The following is a 15,541-nucleotide window of genomic DNA, read 5'->3' as shown; positions in this document are numbered from 1 at the left end:
AATCAAAAATTATTAAAAAATAACAAGTGGGTTGAGGATAAAAAAGTAACTGGTTAGATTTATTGGCCTTGGTAATATTTTTGATGCTGCAAGGACAATTTCAGGAGAGTGGAAAGGACAGAGATTAGATTGTAAAGGGTTAAGTAGATCCTGGATGATAATGAAGTGAAGTCAAATTTGTATACAGTGCAGTTTTTTCAAAAGGTGGACATTGCTTATTTTTGCTTTCATAATGTTAAACTGGGTCTGTTACAAAATTGAATATCATATGCAAGAAGTATTTTATAATTTTGCAGCAGATTTTTAAAGCTATAATTTCAGATTTTGAACTGATCAGCATGAGACACATTCTCTTTAGCACCATTTTAGTTCTGGATAAAATTCAAGCTGGATATTACTGATTACTCTGAAATGCAAATAGTGCTATTTTGTTTTACAGCTATCATTTCAAAAGCCATGTACTCATTAAGATAAATATGTGCTGCATGAACAACAAAAAAAATTAGAAAAGAAATGGACATTATTTGTATTTTGTAGGTTCTCTGATATGGAACTGAATGTACTAATCTTCAAATACAAATGAGCAGCAAAATGTAATTTGCAAATGCACAATTAACTTCCGACTGGTTTCTGTTGATTTTTAGTACTAAAACCCCATACCAGGTGAAACTTCTCAGTTTTGGAGATTTCATCTGACCAGTATTTCTATTTGTGGCTAAATAAGGAGATTATTATGAAAAAATATTACTTTGGAGTAGATTATACTTTTATGGAGCTCCAATTATAGCTTCTCTGTTGAGTTGTCGGCCATCAGGACCATGAGCTTTTATTTTTCTCTTTCCATGCTGCTCTTCTTGCATTTTCCCCATCATTGACAAAGGCTTTCCTCTAATTTTCAATTTTAAAACCTGATAGTTACTTGTCTTAGTTGCAAACAGTGTTTTATATCTTATATTGCTGTGTTGTCACTTCTCTCTTCTTTTACTTCAGCTTTATTCTATTATTGTGTCGTGTGATTTATATATATATGTATGTATATGTATATATGCATGCACATATACATACATTGTATATATGTACATATACATGCATGCACAGAAAATAAACTCATGCATACATGTATATACACACATACATACATATTACAGAAAAGTGGGAGAAAGGTTGTAAAGCAGAAAGTTTAGCTGTTTAGTTCAGTCTAATGACGCAGGTTTTGTTTCTTAGCTTCACATGAGAAAATCTCTACTCCATGATCATAAGCTGAAATCTTAAATACAGCTAGCCTATTTTACAGATACGCCTCTGAACCAGGGAAATTGGGTTAAAGCATATAGGGCTCAGCAAGACCAATCATTATGATTGGCAAATGAACTCAAAACACTATCTTAGTATTGTTAGGGCAGTCGGGAATTTTGTTTGCACAGCATTCACACTGTAATACTCTGAATGATTAGCAGATGGAAAAATTGTAGAAAACTTTGAAGTTGTGATTCTCATGTGATTTAGGGTAACACTTGTTTCATAGAATAATGAAATCTTGTTTGTTACAAGGGACTTTAGAGGAATATCTAATTTAATCTTTTTTCCAATGCAGCAGTACTTTTCATAGCACCGCTGAGAGATAAATGTCCAGTGACATGCCCAGTGACTTTCTGTGGGCTCCTGTCCCATTAAAAATATATTCTTCATACTGAATTATGATCTGTCTTCCTCTAAGCTTTCACTCAGTTCAGCACTGAGGGACAATACAGAATCTAAGACTTAACCTGTTCCTCATAATAGTTATTCAGATATTTGAAGCTCTTTTCATTTTGTTCACTTTTCCAAAGTACTTTTCTATGGTATGTATACCTATTTTTATCAGCCATTTCTTGATTATCGACCCCTCCAAAATGTTGGTTGCTGTCCTTCTCTTTTATTATAATTTGTCAATGACCCTCCTAAAATAGCATACCTTATTTAACTAATACTCCAAATGAGTCTGATCTTTGCAGGATACAATTGAATAATACCTTATACATTATAGGTATAATAAAAATATCCTAGGGGTGACTGGGTGGCTCAGTTGGTTAAGCATCTGCCTTTGGCTCAGGTCATGATCTCAGAGTCCTGGGATCCAGCCCCATGTCGGGCTCCCTGCTTAGCGAGGAGTTTGCTTCTCCCTCTCCCTCTGTCCCTCACCCCCGCTTGTGATTTCTCTCTCTCTCTCATAAGTAAATAAAATCTTTAAAAAATATTCGATGTATCTACTTTCTAGTTGATTTGCTCTAAGAAAGAGTTGCCAGTAATTTGGCATCAATTATTTTACATAATCCATACTTATTGATTTTTAGCATGATGTTTTATAAGCTCATGAAAACCTTTTGTTTGGTATACCCAAACATGAGGCAGGGTTGGGGATCCTTCATTTTTTTTAAAACAATTGAGAAACATTGATAATTAATCAAGACTTTTGCTAAGTAAGAAATAGGGAAGGTATAAGAAATCTAAACAAACTGGCTTGCAAAGTATAGAATTCGAATTTCCCTCTAGCTAATGTGGCCTGCAGGGCCTGACCCATTCTGCATGGAGACCTATGAAAAATGAGAGACTTTGCCTTGACTCCTTATTTCCATTTAGGTCTGCTTCCATGTTTTAGTGTTATTTGATACTTATCTTCCAGGATAATCATCCTGGATTTTATAACCCTTGAATATAGAATAAGGGAAGTTACGTCCTCTTGGCTGTTTACCTAAGGAGCACTTTCTGAAATGTGTTTCTAGAATGAAAGACATGCCTTTTCTTAAGGTGATTGTTACCAGGAATGGCTTCTTTCTATCTGTGAGATACACTCTATCTACATTTTTGTGGCTTTTTCCCATACAGATTCAATAGAATAGTGATTTTATACATGACGACCTTGGCATTTATATAGTAGATATTACTACTCTGTAATACCAGGAAGTATGATCATAAACTCACACTTAATCTGATAGAAGTATGGACAGTGTATCAAAGGAAGGAGTAGGGATTAAAGACCAGTTAAGTAGCTATTATTGCCTTCCATGTGAGTTGAGATGAATACTTTAATTAGTTTGTAGTTAATATGAATGAAGTAGACAGTCCAATGGTAGAATGGGAATTTCACAAAATATAAGAAAAGGGAGAAAAAGAATCAGATGATAAGTAAAGGCTTTGAGCCAAGATAGTTGAAAGTTGATACTCTTTTTGGAAACAAAGAAATGAGGAACGATATCTACTAGAGTAAGAGGGCAGGAGTAAAATGATGATGGGTTTATAATAGTACTAGCATACTCTGAGAGATTTTAAACATTCAGTTAGAAATTCCTACCTTGAAGAGAGATTTGGGAGTCGTTGCCAAAAAGATAATAGGTGAATTCAAGAAAGAGTCTGGAGCAGAAGAGAAAGGGCTTGCAGATAAAATCTTGGAGAATAATGCCTACATTTAGGATAGGGGTTGATAAGAACTTGCTGAAAGAGTGTTAAGAGGGAGGATAAACAAAACTAATGGTATGTTTCAGGAGCCGAGGGAAGAAACTGTCTTTAACAAACAGTAGGGAGTAAAACAGTATCAGCAACTTCCACAAAGAATTTGAGAAATACAAACTAACGTCAGGTCTTCAAGTTGGTGATGGCATAGTTATTAGTGACCTTCCACAGAACAGGTTCAGGAGGACGTTAAATCAGATTGGAAAGACTTACATAAGCAGGAAGTGGAAGCAATAGAATGCTCCATCCAGTGTAAATAGGTGTGAACATAAGAAAATGCTTTACTCTTGCTTTCTCCTGTTTAGTAGTTTTGTGGATGAAATGGAAAAGGGAGTTGGACAAATTTGTTTGTTGAAAAATTAGTAGAAGTTTGCTATGTCTTTTTAATTGATTTTAACTTCGGACTGCTCAATAATGAGTATGTAGTTTAACTACCACAGGAATGAAATTGAGTTCTTTGCATAACTTTAATACTGGACAGATGTTAGTTTTCCAGTAAAAGAAACAAAGGTTGTTCTCTAAATTACTTTGGATTTACAGTGCTACAGAGCATTTTGATTACATTCATATGTTCATACTTCGAAAAATAATTTCAAATTGTTTTATTATGCTAATAGAAGCACATTTATGCCACATCATGCAACATGGAAAGCATTCTCTGTGTAGAGTGGTGTAAAATGATTGTAACTTTTGCATTTTCGTGTTTCTTGCTTTGAAACTGCCACCATCATTTACATTCTCTAGTAGTCCAATCTTGAATTTCATGGATATATATGAGCATGTGCTGGAGAAGGTAGTGGTGGAAAGCTAAGAAATGAAAAAGGTAAATAACAGCCAGAGGAGCTGGCAAGATTATCTTCCCTTCACTGTGCCAAGGAAGCTATTTTAACTGAAAATAAGAAGGAAGGGGTGTACAGTAATTTAAAATTAGGTAGATATACAAAGAGAAAAGCTGGGCAAATAATTCAGGTATATAAGCAAGTTCAAGAGATGAAGACATTAACCTGACTATTGAGGAAAGAAAGTCAAGAGAAAGGTTGACTAACAAAAAGTCATGTGTTAACTCGGAGTAATCAATTACTGGGATTGACTCAGGTCTTATAGCAGTAGCATTTGGATGAATGGAAGAAAGATATAGCCCCATAGCTTGTATCAACCAGAAAGAGACTCTGAGAAACAAGACACAAAAGAAATAATTCTCTGAAAATCTGTTTTACTTTTGTCAGAATTTCTGCCTGCCTGCCTGCCTTCCTGCCTTCCTTCTTCCTTCCTTCTGTCCTTCCGTCCTTCCGTCCTTCTTCCTTCTTTCCATACTAAGTAATGGCTAGACACTGCAATAGAACTGTATACCCCAGATTTATCTCAGGAATATGGATAGTGAATTGCAAATGACATTTATACTACCTATTTCCATTACTATATTAATAGAATCATTTGGTTCATCACAAATTGCCAAGCCCAAATGGCCAAAAATATAAAATCAAACCCTCAACTAAATGAAGGGGAAAAAACAAACAAACAAGAAAAACCAATTCAAATAAGAAAACCCTGCCCTTTGCCTAGCCAAGAAGAAAAAGAAAAAAAATGAACGAGATTTATTGTTAGGAAATATAACCTTTAAAGATAGTATGCAGTATGTGTTACCTGCCTCTGTAGGACAAGGCCCTTGAGAGACACTTAACTACACAGGTAAGATGATTGCAGAGGCGGAGATTGTCAACATGTGGGCAGTAAAGGCTGTGTACTTAAACCCTGGGCACTTTTCCTTGGTTTGTTTACTTATGTGTTGTGTGCATGGATGTTTTGGCTCAGGAGAAAAATTCCAGTACTATTAGAAAATGTTTGTTTCACATAGAATCAAAGTGGCTTTATCAGGCTTAAATAACAAAGAAGTAGCAGAAACAGATTTAGAGTTTAATCCATTGGTTTCTAGTCACTTGCTTAGCTACCAGTGATGTGCTCTGTTTTTCAACCATATTCTATATGCATTCATAGTATTTGTAGCTCATTCTTTGTGTCTGTCTAATGCACTGGTCTCCAGAGTACCTGTATCTTGAGGGATACAGGTCTTTATAGTGACATAGGTCATCACCAGGGTAAATGGAAAGATTTGTGATTGAAGGATGCTGAAAAGGTTTTAGAGGTTTAAAGTTTATTTCAGTAGAGTGGTGGGAATTCGGAAACAAGCGCCTTTAATACTACCATTAGAGTTTAAACTTCATATTGTATATCTTTTAGAAACTTTTCAAAATACACATGTAAGCAGCTTCAGAAGGATGACAAGGGGATGAGCCTTACTGGGGATGCTGTCCTATGTTGCTTCTTAGCAAGAGAGGGATACACAAAGGTGAGCTGAATGAACTGACTGGGTGAGCTGGAATCTACAATATGAGTGACTGGCTGTGCTTACCCCACTCCATTATCTGAAGTGAGAAGGCAATGTTCTTAGTCTTGGTCCTACAAAGTCCTGCTCCCCAACCCCCAATTATCTGTATGGTAGTGCTCTCTTTTTAATATTAAGTGTATTTGGATCACATACATAGAAATAGAAAGTTACACACTTGTTGGACTTTTCTTTCTTTTAGGCAATTTGAGTAAAGTCCTTCTTTTCAAAATCCCCCAAAAGGTAGATAGGTACTGGGAAAGCACTTTTTATGTTCTCTGAGAAGCAAGGTTAAGGAGTACAGACTAGGGTCCCACCCTGCCGTCAGCATTACAAAGGTAGGGTGTAGACTGGCTTATTTCACTTTAGCAAAATGTCCTTAAGATACATCTATGTTGTTGCATATTGCAAAATTTTCTTCATTTTTAAGGCTCAGTATCAGTAGTATTCCACAGCATGTATATACCACATTGTCCTTACTCATTTATCTGTCAGTGGACATTTAGGTTGTTTCCATAATTTGGCTCTTGTGAATCTTGCTTCAGTGTACATGGGAGGGCAGATATCTCTTAGAGATCCTGATTTCAGTGATATTGGTTTTTTGTTTTTTTGGAGTTTTTAGTTAAATTCCAGTTAGTTAACATATAGTGTAATATTAGTTTCAGGTGTAAATATAGCGATTCAACACTTTCATACATCACCCAGTGCTCATCACAAGTGCATTCCTTATCCCTATCACCTATGTAATCCATCCTCCCACCCACCTCCCCTCTGGTAACCATCAGTTTGTTCTCTATAGTTAAGAGTCTGGTTCTTGGTTTTCCTCTGTCTCTCTTTTTTTTTCCGCTTTGCTCCTTTGTTTTGTTTTTTAAATTCCACATATGAGTGAAATCATATGGTACTTGTCTTTCTCTGAATTATATCACTTGGTATAATACTCTCTACCTCCATCCATATCATAGCAAATGGCAAGATTCCATTCTTTTTATGCCTGAGTAATATTCCAGTGTGCATGTGTGTGTGTGTGCATGTGTGTGTGCGTGTGTGTGTGTGTATCACTTCTTTTTTTTCCAATGGTATATATACCACCTCTTTATCCATTCGTCAATTGATGGACACTTGGGCTGTTTCCATTATTTGACTATTGTAGATAATGTTGCTATAAACATTGGGATGCAGGTATCTCTTTGAATTAGTACTTTTGTATTCTTGGGTAAATACCTAGTAGTGCAATTGCAGGATCGTAGGGTAATTCTATTTTTAACTTCTTGAGGAACCTCCATACTGTATTCCAGAGTGGATGCGGTAGCTTGCATTCCCACCAAAATTACAAAAGGGTTCCCCTTTCTTGACATCCTCACTAACACCTGTTGTTTCTTGTGTTGTTGATTTTTAGCCATTCTGACAGGTGTGAGGTGATATCTCATTGCAGTTTTGATTTGTATTTCCCTGATGATCAGTGATATTGAGCATATTTTCATGTGCCTGTTGACCATCTGTATGTCTTCTTTGGAGAAATGTCTATTAATGTCTTCTGCCCATTTTTTTTAAAGATTTTATTTTATTTATTTGAGAGAATGAGAGAGAGAGAGCATGAGAGGGGGGAGGGTCAGAGGGAGAAGCAGACTCCCTGCTGAGCAGGGAGCCCGATGCTGGACTCGATCCTGGGACTCCAGGATCATGACCTGAGTCAAAGGTAGTCGCTTAACCAAATGAGCCACCCAGGTACCCTTCTGCCCATTTTTAATTGGATTATTTGTTTTTTTCAGTGTTGAGTATTATAAATTCTTTATATATTTTGGATACTAACCCTTTATCAGAAATGTCATTGGCAAAGATGTTCTCCCATTCTGTAGGTTTCCTTTGCTGTGTCAAAGCTTTTTATTTTGATGTCGTCCCATTTTATTTTTGCTTTTGTTTCCCTTGCCTCAGGAGACATTTCTAGAAAGAAGTTGCAATAACTTATGTCAGAGTGGTTACTGATTTTGTTCCCCTCTAGGATTTTTATGGGATCAGGTCTCACATTTAGGTCTTTAGTCCATTTTCAATTTATTTTTGTCTATGATGTATGAAAGTGGTCCAAGTCATTCTTTCGCATGTTGAAGTCCAGTTTTCCCAGCACCATTTGTTGAAGAGACTGTCTTTTTCCCATTGGGTGTTCTTTCCTGCTTTGTCAAAGATTAATTGACCATATAATTTTGGGTTCATTTCTGGGTTTTCTGTTCTGTTCCATTGATCTGTGTGTCTGTTTTTGTGTCAGTACCATCCTGTTTTGAAGACTACCACTTTGTAATGTAACTTGAAGTCCAGAACTGTAATGCCTCCAGCCTTGCTTTCTTCTTCAAGGTTGCTTTGTCTCTTCAGGGTCTTTTGTGGTTCTATACACATTTTAGGATTGTTTGTTCTAGTTCTGTGAAAAATGCTGTTGGTATTTAGATAGGGATTGCATTAAATGTGTAGATTGCTTTGGGTAGTATACACACTTTAACAATATTTGTTACTCCAGTCCATGAGCTTGGAATGTCTTTCCATCTCTTTTTGTCGTCTTCAGTTTCTTTCATCAGTGTTGTATAACTTTCAGAGTATAGATCTTTCACTTCTTTGCTTTAGGTTTATCCTTCAGTATCTCACTAGTTTTATTGTACTTGTAAATGGGATTGATTCTTTAATTTCTTTTTCTGCTGTTTCATTATTGATATTTAGAAATGCAACAGATTTCTGTACAATGATTTTGTTTCCTATGACATTACTTAATTCGTGTATCAGTTTGAGCAGTTTTTTGGTGGATTCTTTCAGTTTTTCTATATAGAGTATCATGTCATTTGCAAATAGTGAAAGTATGAGTTCTTCCTTGCTGACTTGGATGCCTTTTGTTTCTTTTTGTTGTCTGATTGCTGAGGCTAGGACCTCCAGTACTATGTTAAATAACAGTGGTGAGAGTGGACATCCCTGTGCTTTTCCTAACCATAGAGGAAAAGCTCTCACTGTATCCCCATTGAGGATGATACTAGTTATAGATTTTTCATATATGACCTTTATGATGTTGAGGTATGTTCCCTCTAAACCTACTTTGTTGAGGGTTTTTATCATGAATGGATGTTGTACTTTGTCATATGTTTTTTCTGCATCTTTTGAAATGATTCTTATCCTTCCTTTTATTAATGTGTATCATATTGATTGATTTCCAAACACTGAACCACCCTTGCAAACCAGGAAAAATCCCATTTGATCGTAGTGAATGATTTTTTAAATGAATTTTTTGCTAGTATTTTATTGAGAATTTTTGTATCCATGTTCATCATGGATATTGGCCTAGTGTTCTCTTTTTTAGGGGAGTCTTTATCTCATTTTGGTGGCAGGGTAATGCTAGCCTCATACAATGAGTTTGGAAGTTTTCCTTCCTTTTCTATTTTTTGAAATAGTTTGAGAAGAATAAGTGTGAAGTCTTCTTTAAATGTTTGGTAGAATTCTCCTGTGAAACTTCTGGCTCTGAACTTTTGTTTGTTGGTAGATGTTTTATTACCAGTTCAGTTTCTTTGCTGGATATCAGTCTGTTTAAGTTTTCTATTTCTTCCTCAGTTTTTGTAGTCTGTGTTTCTAAGAATTTATCCATTTTTTTTCCAGGTTGTCCAATTTGTTGGCATGTAGCTTTTCATAATATTCTCTTATAATTGTTTTTCTGTGGTGGTGTTGTTATTACTCCTCTCTCCTTTGTGATTTTATTTATTTGGGTCCTCTCTCTTTTCTTTTGGTAAGTGTAGCTAGAAGTTTATCAGTTTTATAAATTTTTTCAAGAACCAGCTCCTGATTTCACTGATGTATTGTTTTTGTTTGTTTGTTGTTTGTTTTTTTGTTTGTTTTAATATCATTTATTTGTGCTCTAATCTTTATTTCCTTCCTTCCACTGTCTTTAGGCTTCATTTGTTGTTCTTTTTCTAGGTATTTTTAGTGTAAAGTTTTTTTGTTTATTTGAGATTTTTCTTGCGTCTTAAGGTAAACCTGTATCTCTAAGAACTTCCCTCCTAGAACCACTTTTGCTGCATCCCAAAGGTTTTGGCCCATTCATTGTTTTCATTTTCATTTGTATCCATGTATTTTTTTTTTAATTTCTTCTTTGATTTCCTGGTTGACCCATTCATTGTTTAGTAGCATGTTGTTTAACCTCCATATATTTGTGGTCTTTCCAGTTTTTTTCTTCTGGTTGACTTCTGGTTCCATAGTGTTGTGGTCAAAAACGGAACATGGTATTTCAATTTTTTGTATTTGATGAAGCCTGATTTGTGACCTAATATGTGATCTGTTGTGGAGAATGTCCCGTGTGCAGTTGAAAAGCATGTGTATTCTGCTGCTCTAGGATGAAATTTCTATCTGTGAAGTCCATCTGGTCCAGTGTGGCATTCAAAGCCATTGTTTCCTTGTTGATTTTCTGCTTAGATGATCTGCCCATTGATGTAAGTGGAGTGTTAAAGTCCCCTACTATTATTGTATCATTATCAATGAGTTCTTTTATGTATGTTATTGTTTTATATATTTGGGTACTCCCAAGTCGGGGGCATAAATATTTACAATTGTTAGACCTTCTTGTTGGATAGACCCCTTTATTATCATATAGTGTCCTTTTTTTCACTTGTTATAGCCTTTTCTTGAGGTCTAGTTTGTACAATGTACGTATTGCTACTCCAGCATTCTTTTGACATCCTTTTGTTTCATAAATGTTTCTCCATTCCCTAGAGTACTTTCAATCTGCAGGTGTCTTTAAGTTGAAATGAGTGTCTTATAGGCAGTATATAGATGGGTCTTGTTTTTTTATCCTTTCTGACACCCTATTTCTTTTGATTGGAACATTTCATCCATTTATATTCAGAATAATTATTGGTGGATATGTATGTATTATCATTTTATCATTTGTTTTGTCATTGTTTCTGGACATTTCTCTGATCCTTTCTTGTCTTTGTCACTCTTGGTCTCTCTTTTGCACTCAAAAAGTCCTGTTTAATATTTATTGTAGGCCTGGTTTAGTGGTCATGAACTCCTTTAGTTTTTGTTTATTTGGGAAACTCTTTATCTTTCCTAATCTGAATGATACCCTTGCTGGTAGAGTATTGTTGGCTGAAGATTTTTCCCATTCAGCACTTTGAATATATTCTGTCACTCCCTTCTATATTGCTAGGTTTCTGTTGAGAAATGTCCAGCTAGCCCTATGGCTCTCCCCTTGTAAGTTAAGGACTTCTCTTATCTTGCTGGTTTCAAGATTTTTTGTTTCTCTTTATCACTATATTTTGCAAATTTCACTACAGTATGTCTTGGTGTTGGCCTGGTTTTGTTGATTTTGATGTGAGTTCTCTGTGCCTCCTGGATCTGGATGTTTATTTCCTTCCCCAGGTTAGGCAAGTTTTCAGCTCTTACTTTTCAAATAAATTTTTTGCCCCTTTTTCTCTCTCCTCTTCTTCTGGGACTCCTGTAATAGAATGTTTTTACATTTGATGGATTCACTGAGGTCCCTAAGTCTGTCCTCTTGTTGCATAATTCTCTCTTTTGTTCAGCTTCATTATTTTCCATTATTTTGTCTTCTCAATAGCTAATTCATTCCTCTGCTTCTTCCTGCCTGCTGTTTATTGTATCAGGCCCGTTTCCAATCTCATTTATTGTATTCTTCATCTCTCACTGATTCTTTTTTTAAGTCTTTTATCTCTGTGGTAAGGATCTCAATGATGTTTTCTTTTCTCAAGCCCAGTGAGTATCCTTATGATCACTGTTTTAAATTCTCCACCAGGCATGTTATTTTTATCTGTTTCCCTTAGCTCTCTGGCCATGGCCTTATGTTTTTCTTTCTTTTGGGATGAATTCCTCTGTCTTGGCATTTTGTCTAAATCTCTGCCTAGTTCTCTATTTTAGAAAAGCCAGTTATAGCTCCTGCTCCTTAAATTAATAGGTTTATGAAGAAGAGGTTATGTAGTGCCCAGGGTCTCGCACTTCGGGGAGTGTCTCTGGTATGTGCTGCATGTGCTCTGCTGTTGTGTCTTAGCTGCTCTGTCCTTTAGGCCAGTCATTTGCAGTGGCTCTGCTTGCTGGATATTGGCATTGTTTGGTCCCTGGCCTGAATATAGTGAGTTTTAACTATGTGTGCTCTGTTCTGCTTGTGAAATGTGACCTGACACCACTTCCATGAGAACCGAGGCCCTATAGAACTCTGTTGTCAGGAGACATGGTATGGGAAGGTGTTTATGCTGGTCTTCTTGGGGAGTGGCCCACCCCAGTAGGACTGAGGCAGGCTTCACTGAGAAGGGCAGTTCACTAGAGCTCCGGGGTGTGGGGCTTGGTGTTAATGTTAGGCAGCTAGTGTGAACACTGTGCTGCTTCCTGCAGGTGGCTCCGTTTTCCAGCCAGCTCGTTTCTTCCCAGAGAGGTATTTCCATGAATGCTGCCTCTCAGGGATGCATTTCGAGAAGAGCTAATAATCTTCCTACTCTGCTCCCCAGGTATTCTTCAGATTGCTCTTTCCACCCTGTCTGCCCTAGGTTTTCCTTGCCTTGCCCTCCAGGCTCTATCCCAGCCATTCTGGCTGACCTGTAAATCTAGGCTTTAAGCCCTGCTGCTTACAAGAACTCAGGAAGTTCTGCCCCTCTCATTTCCAACCCATGGTTTTAATGAAAAGTTCTTGTGTGTTCCCATTTGTGCTCCTGTCTCTCTCTCTCACCCTTCTTTGCTACCACAGCTCCCTCCTCTCCACAGCAGCCAGGATCCATTTCTCTCCTAAGCCATGTCTCTGTACTTTCCACCTTCTTCCAGTGTGATCTCTTTTCTCCCTTTAGCTGTGGAGTTTGTTCTTTCAGTCTTCAGGTCAATTTCTGGGGTATTTAGGATGATTTGGTAATTATCTAATTGTTTCATATGATGAGATGATTCTGAGTCCTACTTCTCCACGCCATCTTCCCTTTCCCCAGTCTTTGATTTCAATAATTTTAATTAGCAATAATCGCGCCTCGGATAAACCTCATTGGCTACGATACTGCCACTGCACAAAACTGATTTCAATAATTTTAGATAAATGCCCCAAAGTGGGACAGCTAGATTGAACAGTCACAGAAAGATAAATACTGCGTGATTCCAGTTATTTGAGGTATCTAAAATATTCAAATTTATATAATCAAATGTGGAATGGTCATTGCTGGGTTGGGGGGAAATGAGGAGTTATTAATAAATGGGCATAAAGTTTTAGTTAAGCAAGATGAATAAGCTCTAGAGATTTGCTGTAAAACATTGTTTCTGTAGTCAAAAATAAGGTATTAGGGGCACCTGGGTGGCTCAGTTGGTTAAGCAACTGCCTTCGGCTCGGGTCATGATCCTGGAGTCCCGGGATCGAGTCCTGCATCGGGCTCCCTGCTCGGCAGGGAGTCTGCTTCTCCCTCTGACCCTCCTCCCTCTCATGCTCTCTGTCTCTCATTCTCTCTCTCTCAAATAAATAAATGAAATCTTTAAGAAAAAAAAAAAATAAGGTATTATATACTTAAATATTTTGTGTAGAGAGTAGAACTCATGTTAAGTATTCTTACCACAATAAAATAAAAATTTAAATAAAGGATTTATGTTCTGCTTAAAGTGTACCTCTTCCTATTTGTAATAGCACAGTACTTCATTTACCTTACTAAGTATGGAGAATAGCCCTTTAGGAACCTATTTGTTCATTACTATTCTATGTTTATATGATCTGAAATGTAACACAAACAGGACACTTTTTATACTTGTGGCTTCTCAACTCTCCATTTTTGTAATATTGTCAATTTATAATTAAATCTTAGGTGTTTAAAAAGAGGAAAGGAAAACTACTGGATACTAGTATGAGTTTTGTTCCACTCCAAATCAGTGCTAAAAAAGTGAATATGAGACTACTCTAAACATCTTAAAAGGAAGGAATGAAAATATAAAATATAAAAATGGCCACACAAAAAAATAATAATGGGGCGCCTGGGTGGCTCAGTCGTTAAGCGTCTGCCTTCGGCTCGGGTCATGATCCCAGGGTCCTGGGATCGAGTCCCACATTGGACTCCCTGCTCTGCGGGGAGCCTGCTTCTCCCCCTCCCACTCCCCCTGCTTGTGTTCCTGCTCTCACTATGTCTCTCTCTGTCAAATAAATAAAATCTTTAAAAATAATAATAATAATAATATATCCAGATTCTACTTTGGCACAATGGAAAATAATAATAATATAATAATTAATTTTTAAGTGGAGGTCCTTTCCATTCCCATGCCTAACACCCAACAACACATGTTTTTTATACATATATACATATGCCAGTATTGTAAACTAGAAAGTGTGCAAGAAGAAAGTTGTACCATAGAATTTAAGTACTAGAAGTGGCACCCTTAGGCTCCTTTGTTTCTAAAACACTGACTCATGGACCAGCGTCAGTCTGTAGCCTTTTCACCAGTCTGTAGTTAAATGATAATTTGGAAGCACATACACACACACACACACCACACACACACACACACACACACACACACACACTCAGAAAGTTAAGCTAAATGTATTTACTATAAAGAAATGCTCCTTTATTCTGAGATTATTTCCCTTCCATCATTTTTCGTAGTAAAATATCCTACTTTCATGAGAGCGATGGTGATAAATCATAATTTTCCTTTTAAAATAATGGCCCAATTTGGCAGTATAAAAAGTTACCCCCTATTTTTATATTATCATTATTATTATTATTATTATTATTATTATTATTATTATTATTATTTTGGCATCCTTTTAGAATCCTAACACCTGGAAATGGCTGATCTAACTTAATCTCCTTATTTCACAGTTGAGAAAAGTAAGGCCTAGAGAAGTAGAGACATATCTAAGATTCACTACCAGAAAACCATGAAATTAAAACTAGAACCCAATCATCTATAATTCTAGACCAGAGCTCTGAATAAAGTAATGAATTTCCTAAATTATAACACATCTATAACACATTTATATCTTTCAGTTAACCTTTACTTTGTCACTTTTTTTCTTTTTTCTTTATTAGCAGATTCATACTTTCCATATTTTGATATGCCAGTGCTACACTTGGTTACCTTCATTATGGGGTTGTTTGTCAAGCACTTTTAAATTAATAACTTGTTTCTTACTTTATTAAAGTGAATTAAAGGCCATTTGTGTTGTCAAAAATTTAAGGCCTTTCATTGTACTTGTATTAGGACTAAGTTGTCTCCCCATTGGTATTTAAGAAAGACATGGATTGCATTCTACTTGGCTGCCTCCTGGTGCTAGAGATTTCATTTTCAGGTGAAGTGTATACTGATAAGTCTAATGGAATGGGTACTGGTATGATGCACTTACTTCATTTATTTTATTTTTCTGTTTATCAAGCAGGGTTTTCACATCCTCACAAATTATTATCTGACCCAAGAAAATGCCTAGTCAATGTTTCTCTGTTTTCTCGCTGGAATTAGGATATCAAGCCAGGTGAAAAATTTAAATCCCACACATGATGAGTTCTAACTCGTGGTCTATAAATAAGTTTGTAATGATCCTAACAATTTATATTGGTGTAATACTTCATATAATAATACTTATTATAATAAACACATGTCTGGGTTTTTTTTTTTTTTTAAAGATTTTATTTATTTATTTGACAGAGAGAGACACAGTGAGAGAAGGAACACAAGCAGGGG

The 15,541-nt window shown here is 36.3% G+C and overlaps 1 protein-coding gene, 1 long non-coding RNA gene and 1 pseudogene across 3 annotated transcripts in view; 2 read left to right on the top strand and 1 right to left on the bottom strand.

Annotated features, from left to right (window-relative positions):
- Positions 1–15,541, top strand: part of LOC102727555 (protein diaphanous homolog 2) — a 687,910-nt gene that overhangs the window by 322,873 nt on the left and 349,496 nt on the right. The gene's annotated exons all lie outside the window — the stretch shown is intronic.
- Positions 12,745–12,899, bottom strand: LOC115940955 (U4 spliceosomal RNA; annotated as a pseudogene).
- On the top strand, positions 12,905–13,799 carry LOC145717959 (uncharacterized). The gene is made up of 2 exons (XR_014141487.1): positions 12,905–13,155; positions 13,369–13,799. It is a non-coding gene; the product is annotated as an uncharacterized LOC145717959 (long non-coding RNA).

The sequence above is a fragment of the Leptonychotes weddellii genome, chromosome X (genome assembly GCF_054177405.1).
Source record: "Leptonychotes weddellii isolate Sample4059 chromosome X, ASM5417740v2, whole genome shotgun sequence".
Taxonomy (NCBI): Eukaryota; Metazoa; Chordata; class Mammalia; order Carnivora; family Phocidae; genus Leptonychotes; species Leptonychotes weddellii.
The sequence above is the reverse complement of the archived record's forward strand: the minus strand, read 5'-3'. Positions and strand labels throughout refer to the sequence as shown.